The sequence below is a fragment of the Salarias fasciatus genome, chromosome 23 (assembly GCF_902148845.1).
Source record: "Salarias fasciatus chromosome 23, fSalaFa1.1, whole genome shotgun sequence".
NCBI classification, from domain to species: Eukaryota; Metazoa; Chordata; class Actinopteri; order Blenniiformes; family Blenniidae; genus Salarias; species Salarias fasciatus.
Window position 1 is genome coordinate 27,428,606 of NC_043766.1, and position 13,142 is coordinate 27,441,747.

Here is a 13,142-nt window from a genome sequence, read left to right on the forward strand (position 1 = left end):
AGCTGCTCGTCTAACCAAATTCAGTCGTACCTTTCTCGTCTCCCAGTTACTCATTAATTCAGAATAAGTGTAGTCAATGTTATGCTATTACAGAGTCTGCACAATTAATGCATCATTATGCAAAATAGTCATTCTCTCTCCCTTTTTATCAGTGGCTTCCCTTTGAAGTGAATAACTGTGGCAATAATGTTGATCCAAAAATCAATGAAGACAGACTGAAAGACCAACTGAACCACATTTCATCTTAACAGTGATACACTGTCAGAAAGTGATACAACAGTGCACAATATCTCACAACAATCTGACAATTACCTGATGTTTGCATTTAGACTAACAAGCTTTCATCAGAGCATCACAAAGGTGAAATGAGTCCTGCTTTGTAGTGTTAAAAACAGGACCCCGAGGCATGCAGGGGGGTGAGCAGACTCACAGTAAACAGCTGTATACATTTCAACAGCACAGAGGAGAGCGTTGCATAATGAAAACAAACACCGTCCCAAAGTACCTGGAAGATACTGACACTGTGTGTCTCATGCATGCAGAGATCAGATACGATCTGAGGATCAGAACAAAACAGCGATTACAGCTGCAGTTAAATGTCACTCCTCAGTGAATCAGTGGGATTTAAGACGACACATGACAGATGAGTGAATACAGTCAAGACGACAGAATCTGATTGTCTGGATTATGGTTAGAAATATTTTCTGCTTTTTTTTTGTTTTTTTTTTAATTCATGGATAGTATTATTTAAATACTCGAGTCCTAAGTTACACGATTTAACATCTTAAATAAACCATAATGATTGACAGATGGTTACTAAAAATCAAGTCAGGACTTTAAACTGGGCGACTACATGACTGACTTTATGCAGCAGTAAATTATCATCATCATTGCACTGATCAAACATTTTGATGAGATGCTGGAGGCTGATCAAACATCACATCAGCAGCAGACTCTCCGACAATATTTTAAAATGATGATTTATGTAATGGCAAACTCTGATCATCTGACTGGCAGCTCCCGGCTCAATAGGAATTGGTGTTTGCAAAACTGATATGCATCAGAAAATGTGTCTGGTGGCTAATAAGCCAGAGCATCTGGTGGCATTTCACTGAGGAATTAAGCAAGAAAGAAAAAAAAAATGTAATCGAAACATCCGATCCAGAGATCAGCCAGATGAAGAAGCCCACTTTAAAACAACTTAATCACCGGGCTGATTGATGGTTATTAGTGATCAAGTCAGATTAGCAGGACGGATGAAAGGACGACTCTCGTCGTTTGAGTGACAGTTAAAAATGTGCCGCAGAGCCCGGCGCCGCAGCTGCATCCAGCAGGCTGAAAAGAGCCGAGAACGAAATCATTTGAATCTCGTCTGAAGACATCTGTCACATGAGAAGAGGCCCAAATGATGTGATACATTGTCAGTCATCAGTGAACACACTCGCATTACAGTAGGTACACCGAGCACAGCACACCGCCAACACGAGCCTGTGCAGGCTGGAAACATTTGTCAGTTTGTTTAAATTCTCTTCGGTTCACGAGACAACGGACTTAAATGGGAATTTGGCTGAATGGAATACCAGGGACCGTTATTGGCGTAAATAATCTTTCTATCAATTTCTCAGGGATATCCTCACCTGAAACCTTTAAATGAGGAGGCAGCAACACACACATGTGATAGAGTAGTTTAGTGTAAAGCATAAGGAAAAAAAATGATGTGTGTGTGTGTTTGACAGAGAGAGAGAGAGAAACACCTTAAAGACCTAACTCAGACTCTCTGTGCCATGAACTGTGAGCTATCTCCAACAATAAGCAATGCATATATTCATAGAGACAAAGAACTGATGGCTCCAAAACATTCAATGCAATTACAAAACCTCTGGAAAAACAAGGTCTTCTGGCAAAATGAGGGCTTTTCCTGCAAAACTGACAGTGTCAACCCTGAGCCTGAGCCTTGTGCAAATCTTGTAATTACGTCGTCTTGGAGAAATTGTGCTGTAACTATATAGCTGCGTTATTTGAAAATGATGTTCATTGCTCAAACAACTTTGAATAAAACCTTTTTTATTGTCATAGGTTTGGCCACATGTTTGTTTGGAAAATTAATGGAGTTTCCATGTTCTTCCTGCACTGAATTATTTTTTCTCTGATACCTCAAATAGTTATAGTCATTCTAACACTGATAAAGTTCAAACAGGTTTCTCCTCGTGGCAGTTTGAAGGTTATTTGAGTGGAAACATGATGGTTATTTGCTCTGTGTCAAAATCAGAACATGTGATGACAAATTTATTGAAGAATAACCCAACAAACAAGGAGGCAAACCCAAACATTCACTTACAGTTAATTAAACAAACTTTAAAGAAGAAAAAAAAAAGAAACATCTGTCTATGAAAATTTAAAGCGTTATACATGGGAAAACATTTTTATAACCTTTTTAAAACTTGGGCTCAAGTTCAAACTCTTCATCCACTTCTATGCTGACATCACTCAGAGTAAAAACACAAACTCAGGAATGAATACATTCCTTTGCATGCTCTCACACACACACACTGCAGCCACATTGCACATGTGTACATATGAGATGTGTCACACTCATCTCTCTCTCTCTCTCTCTCTCTCTCTCTCTCTTTCTCTCTCTCTCTTTCTCGTCTCTCATCGCTCTCGCAGCCGCCGCCGCTGGTTTTGTTTACGGGCCAATTTGAATGAGAATGAATCTCTCTCGGATGTTTCTAGAAAGCAGTCTAATCCACGCCGGCTGCTGCGAGGCCCCGGCCCTTTGTTTGGGATTACTGCAGCTTAGCGCTAGCTAACAATGAGGAGATGAGCAGCTCACCTCATCGACGCTAATGAAGTGTGGAGAGTCATTTAGCCGCTAGCTAGCTGCTACTGAGCTGGGATGATACCTTCACACACGCCTGCACACGCGCACGCACACACACACACACACACACACACACACACACACACACACACACACACAGAGACAAATATACATATGCACGATTCCATTCCTATATGTGAGGACTCTGCCTGATGGCATTTACTTCTAAGAGTTTTATTCCTCATAGTTAGACACTGAAGCACGTAAATTCAAGAGTTGATCTTAAATTAACGCTTTATTAGCTTCAAAGTTTGGAAAAGTGCACAGTTATGACCACCATGTACATTCAGATGGTCTTTTATCTGTGTGTTTGTGGAACTTTGGACAACAACAGCAGAGGTCAGGTTTTGCTGCGTGGTCACACCAGTACTTCAAAGAACACTGAAATGTTTGATGTTTAAGGCTTAATGACAACTTTGATCTCTTCATTTCACTTTTAACGGATTCATATAATCCAGACTTAGAACAATGGGTCCTAGATGTTTTGGGTTTTTTCTTTCTTTCTAAGGCTGCTGACCCTTTCTGACCTCTCATTATCAAAACAATACAGAGAAGCCAACTGCTGCTGGAGACACCCACTGTCAGTAACATACAAGCATAAACACAATAAAGAAAAGAGAAAGTGCGCCCACATTTTACTAGATCAGTGTCACATCTGAAGTCTGCTAGATGGGGTCCCGGGTCCCAGGTCCCAGGTTGGTCTAGACCCCTTCCTTCAGGGGTCAGAGGTGTAATGTGACCACAGTGAACACAACTAGAAATGACTTTCTGTGACTGCAGATTTACAGTCAGATAACGCCATGATGGAGCGTGGAAATGTGAAGCCTGCGGTCATTTATTATTCTTGAACAATTCTACCCACTTTTCATAAACTTATGAGTAAAGTTAACATATTAAGCTCATTCTCACTGTTGAAACATGCAACTGCATCTGCTTCAAAAAGCTGTAAAACTCAATGAAGTAGCTTCACAGACATCAACAGCCTCTTCACCTGTTTTCTGAACGTCCTGTGGGAACATGTGCATGAGTGGCCAGATTTTATAAAATAACTGGATACAATCTTTTATACATGACCCAGTCGGTGCTGTCTTAAAATTGTAAATGAAAATATCTAAATGCATCCAAGTCGTGCGCTCTGCCCTTATCTGGTTCAGTTGGTGGCAGCGTTTCGTTTGTGGCGTGCCGTCGCTCCAAGTTTGTGTCAATTTTAGCAGCGTGTCTAAAAATGTCTGCTCACTCCGCTCCTTGTAGATCATAAACTGCCACACAGAGTTGTTGGCATCTCGTAACTGCTTCATACTGATTAAAGTGTTACTCCAACTAAGCTTTATAACCAAGTGACATCTTTAGTTCTAATGGTTGCTAAAAAAAGCCAAAAAAAAACAACAAAAAAAACGAGGTAAATTTAGAGTGAAGGACAACACTCCTGGAGACAGAATGAGTAATAATTAAAACATGTACCATGAGTGTGACGCTGTCAAACACAAGCAAAATGCACATATTTTTCTCTTCAGGCTTAGTGGTCCATGTGCATGTGGGGGAGAGCGTAAGCTGTGGTCACCGGGGGAGAGAGAGGGAGAGGGAGAGAGGCGCCGAGGCAACAGGAGAAGCAGGAAGATTTAAGCTTGGCACAAACACACAGGGATAGCAGCCGTCTACACTGAGAGTATGTTGGCCTGCGTTCTGACAAAGTGCCTGAGCCTGGCATCTGATTACCAAAGAGAGAGGAGAGTAAGAGGAGAGGAGAGGTGAGGAGCGCAGTTTTGATGTTTATCCAGGTTTGTGGATGAGCACAGCAGGATCAGACCTCTGTGAGCACGGGAATGGCCTCGTGTTGGTCACAGACCAGGACTTTCCCCTGGCCTTTACATGCACAGTGGTATACGGGACACGAACACACACACACACACACACAATTGCAAACAAAGGGTAACAAAGAGGTGAGAAAATGACTTATTTCTGTGGATGAAGTACATTGTTCCATAACTTAACCCATGCACTGCGAGAAGTTGTTGCTGTTTAAATGTATTCATTGTGTAAACAGCATAAATATCTAAGTGGGTGTTTGCTGCTGGCTATTAAATTATTTTACCCCACTCTACTCATGTTGTACTATATCTTGAGAAATCTGCAAAGAACCCACTCCAAATGTAACGTAAAAGATACAATAACTACAAACTTTAGTTCAAATTCTGTCTTGTCAAAGACAATGCCATGCTCTTTCTTCTGGAGCAACGACTGATAGTAAATCAACAACTGTGTTCATGTTATTATGAGAAGCATAAAGGAAAAAGTTGCATTACTTCTCATCATTTCATGGAATTGTGCACATGCAATACATATTACAACGTTATTCACCTGTTTTCAGAAATATATTAATTGCAATGTGTTTGTATAAACATCTTAAAATTGAAGAACATGAGTCTGATTACCAAGTGAGGGATCCTGCATAAATCTGTTCAAATCAAAAACAAAGATTCTTTAAAAGCCAGGCTGTGGAAAAAAAAACATTAAAATATCTCTGCATCTCAGTTTTACAGCAGTAAAGCCAAAGTTCACCATTCACAAAGTCACCGACTGCAACAAGTGGCCGCAGACTCTCTGTCTAACTGCAGCGTCTCTATCAGCTCTACAGCGAGCTGAAGCCAGAACGACAGAGTCAACAACCTGCGAAGCTGAAAAGTCATAAACGCTCAGTGTTGATCCTCGGGCTGAGAAACCTAGCACCTCTCTGATAATGTGTGTGTGCTTCAGGAAAGGCTCAAACACTGCGGCCGGCGCGAGTCGTGACTTAACGCTCCCTGATCACACACACTTGTCTCCATCCTATTTAAACAGCGGCTGTAGAATTTCACAACCAGCTCATAAAGGACAGAGAAATGCGTCCAAGACCACGGGAAAATAAATCAAGACTGTTTGCAGAGGTCTGAGGGTGTGTGTGTCTGCCTGTGTGTATACGCATGTGTGCATGAGTCTGTGAAAAGTAAAGAATGAGTTGATATGTCTTGAGACCTCATTAACGTGGCCTTAAAACATGGTGTCAAGGCTGCAAAACAAGAGGCTACATAACATGTTGCTTCTTATCATATACAGTTATAGCTGTTCATAATGTCGGCATTGAAAACTGCGACAGAGTATCTTAGCAGAGTACTTTTCCATTAATCCATTTTGTTTCCAGAGTCAACAGCAGTCGATAGCGAATCTCCTACACAGTGAACATTTACTGCACCATCGTCTGGATCACATGTGGAGACACGTCGACCGGTGGGTCTATGCAATAAAGAAGAACAGCTGAGAGGTGTTCAAATGTTCACATCATAAGGTTTTCTGCACACGTTTGGCTGTATAACAACAAACAAAGCCCAGCTTCATCGCTTGAAATGCCGAATACAGAGTTTTCAGCTGTACAACGTTATTAAAAGCATGCTTCTGTAAGAAAGAAAAGACCCAAATAATTTTGAGTTTGGTCAAATTCTAACATAGCAAAAGGAACAAGTTTTTGTGAGAGCGTCACAAATTTTGTAAGAGTAATAAGTTGCTAATGCTTTTCTTCTAAAAGAAGGTACAGCAGCATGTTACTTTATAACGAGTTACTTACAACACTTGATCATCTGAGCAGATATTGAAAACATTTGGACCGCCAACCAGTTTGTGAGAACCCAGTTTCACCGCGTTCCACAGATAGCAGCAGGAAGTGGGATGAACAGTGTGCGAAGCACCAGATGAAGAGATCCATGCTGGAGTAGGAGCTCAAAGATGGCTCACATGCAGGTTTACTCTGTAGAAATTTGAGTTGTTCGGTATTTTGAGGGTAGCTCAGTGTGCATGATGGATTGTTGCGTTTGCAGCTCTTGTTGGACTCTGCAGTCGCTTCTTCTCCCACAAGCTATGAGGCCCCTTGACACTTTTGTTGTTATGAGAACGGAAAGCAAAGTGTGCCATTTTCAGAGGTTTGTCTGCACTGTGTGTGTGTGTTTGGGATTTTGTCAGAGTCACTGCCTCAATACAGTTTCCCTGAAGGCTGCACTCATGAATTTATTTTAGTTAACCTATTCTGGAGTGAGTTTGATAACCTACTTTAAAAATAGGGCTCTTTTTTAAACTTTTTATAAATACTAATTTCTGTAAACTGAATTTTCCACTGGCACTGACTTGAAGGACTTCATTTTGTGATTCAGCAGTACAAAAAACAGACACCAGCTGTACACAGAAGTGGTCAGTAGCACAGTATTCCTGCTCAGCTGAGTGAGTCTGCGATGCACAGAAAGAACATGCATGCTCTTTGTGCCATAGGAGACAATTATATGAACCTCTGCTTGAGCATAGAATGTGAGCACTTTCACCAGCTCTGGCAGAACAAAATCTGAATAGAAAACAAGCCCAAACTTCCTTGAGTGGCTTTGCTGGTATGTCTTGGGTATGTCCACTTGAAACATGTCCACACAAACATCATGTCTGTCTCATGCATGCATACATGACAACAGGATTTACTCACTGTGGATCTGTGCAGCTGTGCAAACGGACATTCAGATGTGAAACAATGCAAAATGTTCACAGGTCAGAGCGTCCACTCACGTACAAGTACAGCCAATTGCAATGCTGGATTTCCCTCATGAAGGCGTTTCTCTTTTTTTTTGTTTTCAGTTTGTGAGTGCCACTGTGGGGTTAATTCATTCAATCTAGATGTTTTGAGTGTGTCTCAACTTGCGCCTAGAAATGCACGCTGTGGTAGATGCAACACGTGTCAACATCTGTCTCTGCCATGTAAATGAGCATGTGCATGTGCACGAGGACGTACATGAAAGCACTAGATGTTCACTCTTCTCGTCACCGTGTGTGTGTTTTCTTGTATCGTTCCGTGAGTGCATGCCACTAATTATCATCATGTACATGTCTGTCAGCTGTGTGTGTGTGTGTGTGTGTGTGTGTGTGTGTGTGTGTGTGTGTGTGTGTGTGTGTGTGTGTGTGTGTGTGTGTGTGTTTGTGTGAGAGATTTCCCAAAGAGCTTCAAGCTGTCATGTTTTGGCCTCCTACAGTTAACATCTGCCATGATTAGCGCTGGCATGTCACTCTCTGATACACATACTGACTAATGAAAGCAAATTTCTGTCACTTAATGCACTTAATGCACACACACACACACACACACACACACACACACACACACACACACACACACACACACACACACACACACACACACACACACAGATTATTCAGTGAGACAGCTCGTTAATTTGTTTCCATACCAGAAAGACCTGTTGTCAACATGCATGTCTAAAAAAATTAAGCCTTAAATGCCTGAAAGAACTTCAGGTTAGTCTTTAAAGTCACTGTCAAACTAACTGCCTAAAGTGAAATTTATTCCAACACGGCTCTATAAACAATGAAATAGCCTTCTTGAATGACTCTGGCTTTTCTTTTGGGACCATTTGAGGGCTACCGTCTCCACCAAGGAGGGACTCTTTTCTACTTTGAGCTGGGCACTTCAATAATTTCAAACTCAGGCACTCCTTTTCAAACAGACAGCCATAAAATTCAATCTTCATAACAGCTTTACACCTATTAGCTGTGATGTGGAAAAACCAGATGACTCCGCTGACGTTCACATCATCAGGCCCAATACCAAATATTTCTGGGCTCCCGAATCCAAACAATGCCGGCATCCACTGCTGGACTGACTCCTTAATGGAAAACCCTTTCTGCCTGTGTCCTTCGCTCGCCCATCCAGGCACTAATGTAAATGAAAAGCAGTGGGACAGGGTGTGCTGCTAATGCGTGGACAGGGACAAAAAGCCAGGGTGTAGCTAAGGTATTGTATTGGCCCTGTGACACACATCCCAACCTCAGCACAGACTCTCTCTCTCTCTCTCTCTCTCTCTCTCTCTCTCTCTCTCTCTCTCTCTCTCTCTCTCTCTCTCTCTCTCTCTCCTCCTCCTCCTCCTCCTCCTTCCCTCGTCTCCCCTCTTTTCTATTGATGGCTCCTCAAAATCAATAAAAATGATCTTGGGAGTCCATCCACCATTTGGCTGCATCATCTTGGAAGTGCCTCTTTAGAATATAGCAGCCATACTGTACAATGGGCCAGCCGAGCGCGTGTAATTTGCCATTGATTCTCACCCCCCATCCTCGCTGTCTCCCCCCGACTCCTTAGCCTCTAGTCACCGCACACAACACAAAACAACTAACTTCATCATACACCCTGTTAATGCACATGCACAATAACCCTCTTTTCTTCTGCCCTCTGGTAATTTCACTCTTTCATTATCTTTTTCACTTTCTCTCTCCTTCCTCCTTTATCTCCTTGGTCCTCCCCTCACTTTGTGCCCTGGCCCTATTTCTGAAATCTCTTCACAGGTCACTGTTCTTTCACTGCAGTAATGGACAACTTGTACAAGTGTTGTGTGTGTCCAACCTGTTTTTTTTTTGTTTGTTTTTTTATTCTTCTAACATCTTTAAGATTCTTTTGGAGTGCATATATGCCATAACTTTATCTCTAAAGTGACTCATTGCTTTGATGTATATTTTGCATAAACTTCTGAGAAGCTTCAGTGGAATAACTGATTTGCAAAATGACAGAACTCATCACTTGAAAGCACCAACAAGATGAGATTAACAGTGAGGAACATCTCAAAAATAGGATGAGGCATTTCATGAGGTTCATCCTAATATATTAATTCACATCAACATCAGATGTGATAAAATAAATTTAATTTACAGGCATTGTTCTTTGAAATCAGAATCACATCTTGGGAATTCTGGCCAATTTCATGATTTTTCTACATCAAATAAAGGCATCAGAAGCGTAACACTAATTTACAAACCACATCACAGCTACATTTTAAGCTCATTTGAAGTCCTTACAACATTTATCCTATCATTTACATATTTTAATTGAGTTACTCTTGTTATGGCAAATAAATGTCAGCGAAGTGAGTGTCTGCAAAGGGTGTTGAAAAATGGACTTCACTATAGCCAGAGAAACTCAATTCAGGACAAAGGAACAAACACAAACACCAACAAGTCAGTCTTACTTATGTAGCGCTCTGTCCACTGTGTTAATGCTTGATTTTATATTGAAAGTGATAAATAATGTAGTAAAAGTATAAATCCAACGCCTTTAACGTCCAATAAAACATACAAAAGAGTGGAGCGATTCACCAGTGATCAACTGCCATGACAATGTTTGTTGTATCAAAAAGGAAAGAGACAGAAACCAACACACTGTATCATCAACTCTGAAGAAGTGCCACTCAGGGGGCGGGTGGGTGGGGGGTTGGTTTTGGGGTGGGGTGGGTGGAGGGTGGGGGCAGCAAAGCATCTCCGTTACCTTTGGGGGGGGAAAGGGAGTAAGTTCGCTGACCGTTAGTTGTGGCCACATGCACAGGAAATTTCTCCCCGGCTAAAAAAAACTGTCCACCAGTGCTTTGTACCGCAGAAATCCAGAGTGCTCTATGTTGACAATTTTTAGTGACTGCAGGAAGAAATTCACATGACCAATACCCCGTCCTGTCGCCCTGATGCTTCTCCCCACCATTGTGTGGAGGAAAATGCGCTCTCCGAGCCGGAAGGCGTCAGTCGTGCTCGAAGCTCAATTGCTCGAGGTGGAAACAGTGCCTCAAAGTCCATTTAGGTATGTGAGCACGCTGTTCCAGGCTCATGATGGCTGGCATGCTTCCTGAGCCTGGATGCTTTAGCACCAGAAAGGTGGACTTTTCTTTACTGCTTCAAGGTGAAAAAGACAAGTCAATGCTGAAGACAGCAGGCTTGCCTTACACAGATAAAGTCTTCAGTAATGTTGTCTCACCTGGCCGGCGGTCAGACACGGGCGGAGAAAGGACCTTGTTGGCACAGTGGAGAAAGAAAGATTCAAGGGCGGGGTGAGGGAGTTTCCAGCGGGGTTTGAAGGCATGCAAGACATAACAGAAAGTAACATAACAAGCTAAAGGACTTATATTTCCACTCATAAAGTAAACACAGGAGCATCAGATTCTTGGCAACTCTGCACATAAACATCAGGAAACATGAGGCGGTCATGTTTCAAACTCGCATTATTTTCAATGTATGCATGTAGAAGTACTTCTGTTCTCTAATACTGTAGTTTGGAAACTTTTTTCCTTGAAGCCCCACCAGATTACCACAAAGTCACAGTGAGGTCAAACCCTGGGAAAGCCTTCTAAATATAAGCCAGCTCCCCAGGTCTGCTCCAGAATCTGTTAAGTGTCATATTATAGTTGTATTTGACATGTTGTATTTGACTCTTGTCTTGAAAACCTGAGGATAAGTAAACCCTGAGCCATCGCTGTGATCTCTACCCACCCACTCATCCACCTCCTCAAGAGCCCGAGGTGCTAACCAGCCATCTACATGAAAACAAACTGGTTGGGTCTCAACAGAATAACACGCCGTCATTAAAACTTCGGATACAGAAAAGGAAGAGCAAATCTGTCATTTCTAAATTTTGACCGGGTCTGACCTCATCCGCACATTTCCATTTTTGTCACGGCCGATGACGTCTGTGCTCACAGCGGTGACATTTTTGCCACAGCGATGCTACTCCTGCCTGCAGCGATGACCTTTCCAAACTTGTTGATGATGTATCTGGCCGCAGCGATGACATTCCTTCACCTGGAGGTGACGTTTCCACAGCAATCACTCAATACTTGATTAAGGAACGCTTTGCTGGTGGTCCAACACGCCTGGTAATAATGGAGGGGGTCGTTTTTATGTATTTACGGGTGTGCGAGGAGATTTTCACCCTTACATAGGGACGTTTTCATCCACCCGGGACAATGTTCGTGAAGGTCTTGATCTGACTGTAAAATACGCTGTATTGTGGGACGGACGTCCAGTAACACACGTTCAACTTGTGAGGCGCTTCAATCAAATGCAACATTTATCTGCACACACACCCAGACAGCTGTCAGTCAGTCTTTGAGAACAGAGGGTTGTTTGTTAAGTCTGACACTCTGCTTTAGCCACTCTAAGCCTATTACTGTATTCTCTCTCTGCTGTTCACAACAAACACTCACACACACACACACATCCTCGCACACATAAAGTGGATGCTATCACTAAGGCCTTATTCAATAAGCTCAGCATATCCTCCAGTCATATCGAGCATCATTCTCCCTACACACACACTCACACACACACATATCCTGCCTCTTACACACACATGCAGACAAACGATACTCTTTTTTTTTTTTCTGAGTGGTGTTGTCATCGCTGTTTGTTGAGAGTATCATTTACAGCCAAGGTGTTTGAAGAAAGACACCTCTCCCGTGGCGTGGGTGCATGTGTGTCTCTTTGGAGTGGGGCTTTACTGCTCCTGACACCGTTATCAGCTCTAGTCGAATGTATTTCTTATCGAGGTGGAGGTGTGGAGGGAGGGTGGGTGGAGGAGTGTGGTAGCGTGTGTGTGTGTGTGTGTGTGCGTGTGTGTGTGTGGTGGTGCGGGTGGGGGGCTGAGGGGGGTGGGGGGGGTGGGGGGGGGGGCAACCGACAATACAAGCTTATCAAACGTCCTCAGCCACGATTCGGCCTGTCACTCAAGACTCACGTGCATGCCCGTATGTGCGCGCACGCAGACACACACACACACACACACACACACACAGATAGGAAAGCCCACAAACAGCAAGACCTCTTCTTTGATTGATAGATGGCTTTCCCAACAAATAGAAAGCTCGGATCAACATCCTTGTCCCCTTTTTACCTTAGACACACTCGTGCAGCGGAATAACGTTATGTATCAATGTGTGTCCGTGTGTGTGTGTGTGTGTGTGTGTGTGTGTGTGTGTGTGTGTGTGTGTGTGTGTGTCTGCGTGTTTCAGAACATTCCAGAGTAACAAAGGTGGGATTAGGGATGCATTAGTTGGCCGTGGAGCGAGAGGCCTGTCAATAACAGCAGTCAGAATAAACCCTAAAACCTCGATAAGAAGACAAAGGCCGAGACAGATAGCAGAGAGAGGAGAGAGAGAGAGAAAGAGAGAGTGATGTGGAGAGGAGAGAGAGGGAGGGAGATGGAAAGAGGGATCAATAGAGGAAGATAGAAGGGAGGAGATGGATGAAATAAGGGGGAGAGGGGGAGAGGATCAATATTAGGAGAAGGATGAGGAGAAAGTTTTCACAAAGCCTGCTGGATGGGTGAGGTTGGGTGAGGACAGAGAGACACAGGCGGCAAGGGAGGGCAAGATAATGGACTGAAGGATGGAGGAGCAGATGCTGAGAGTTGGGCTGTAGGTGAGAAGCAGGCACT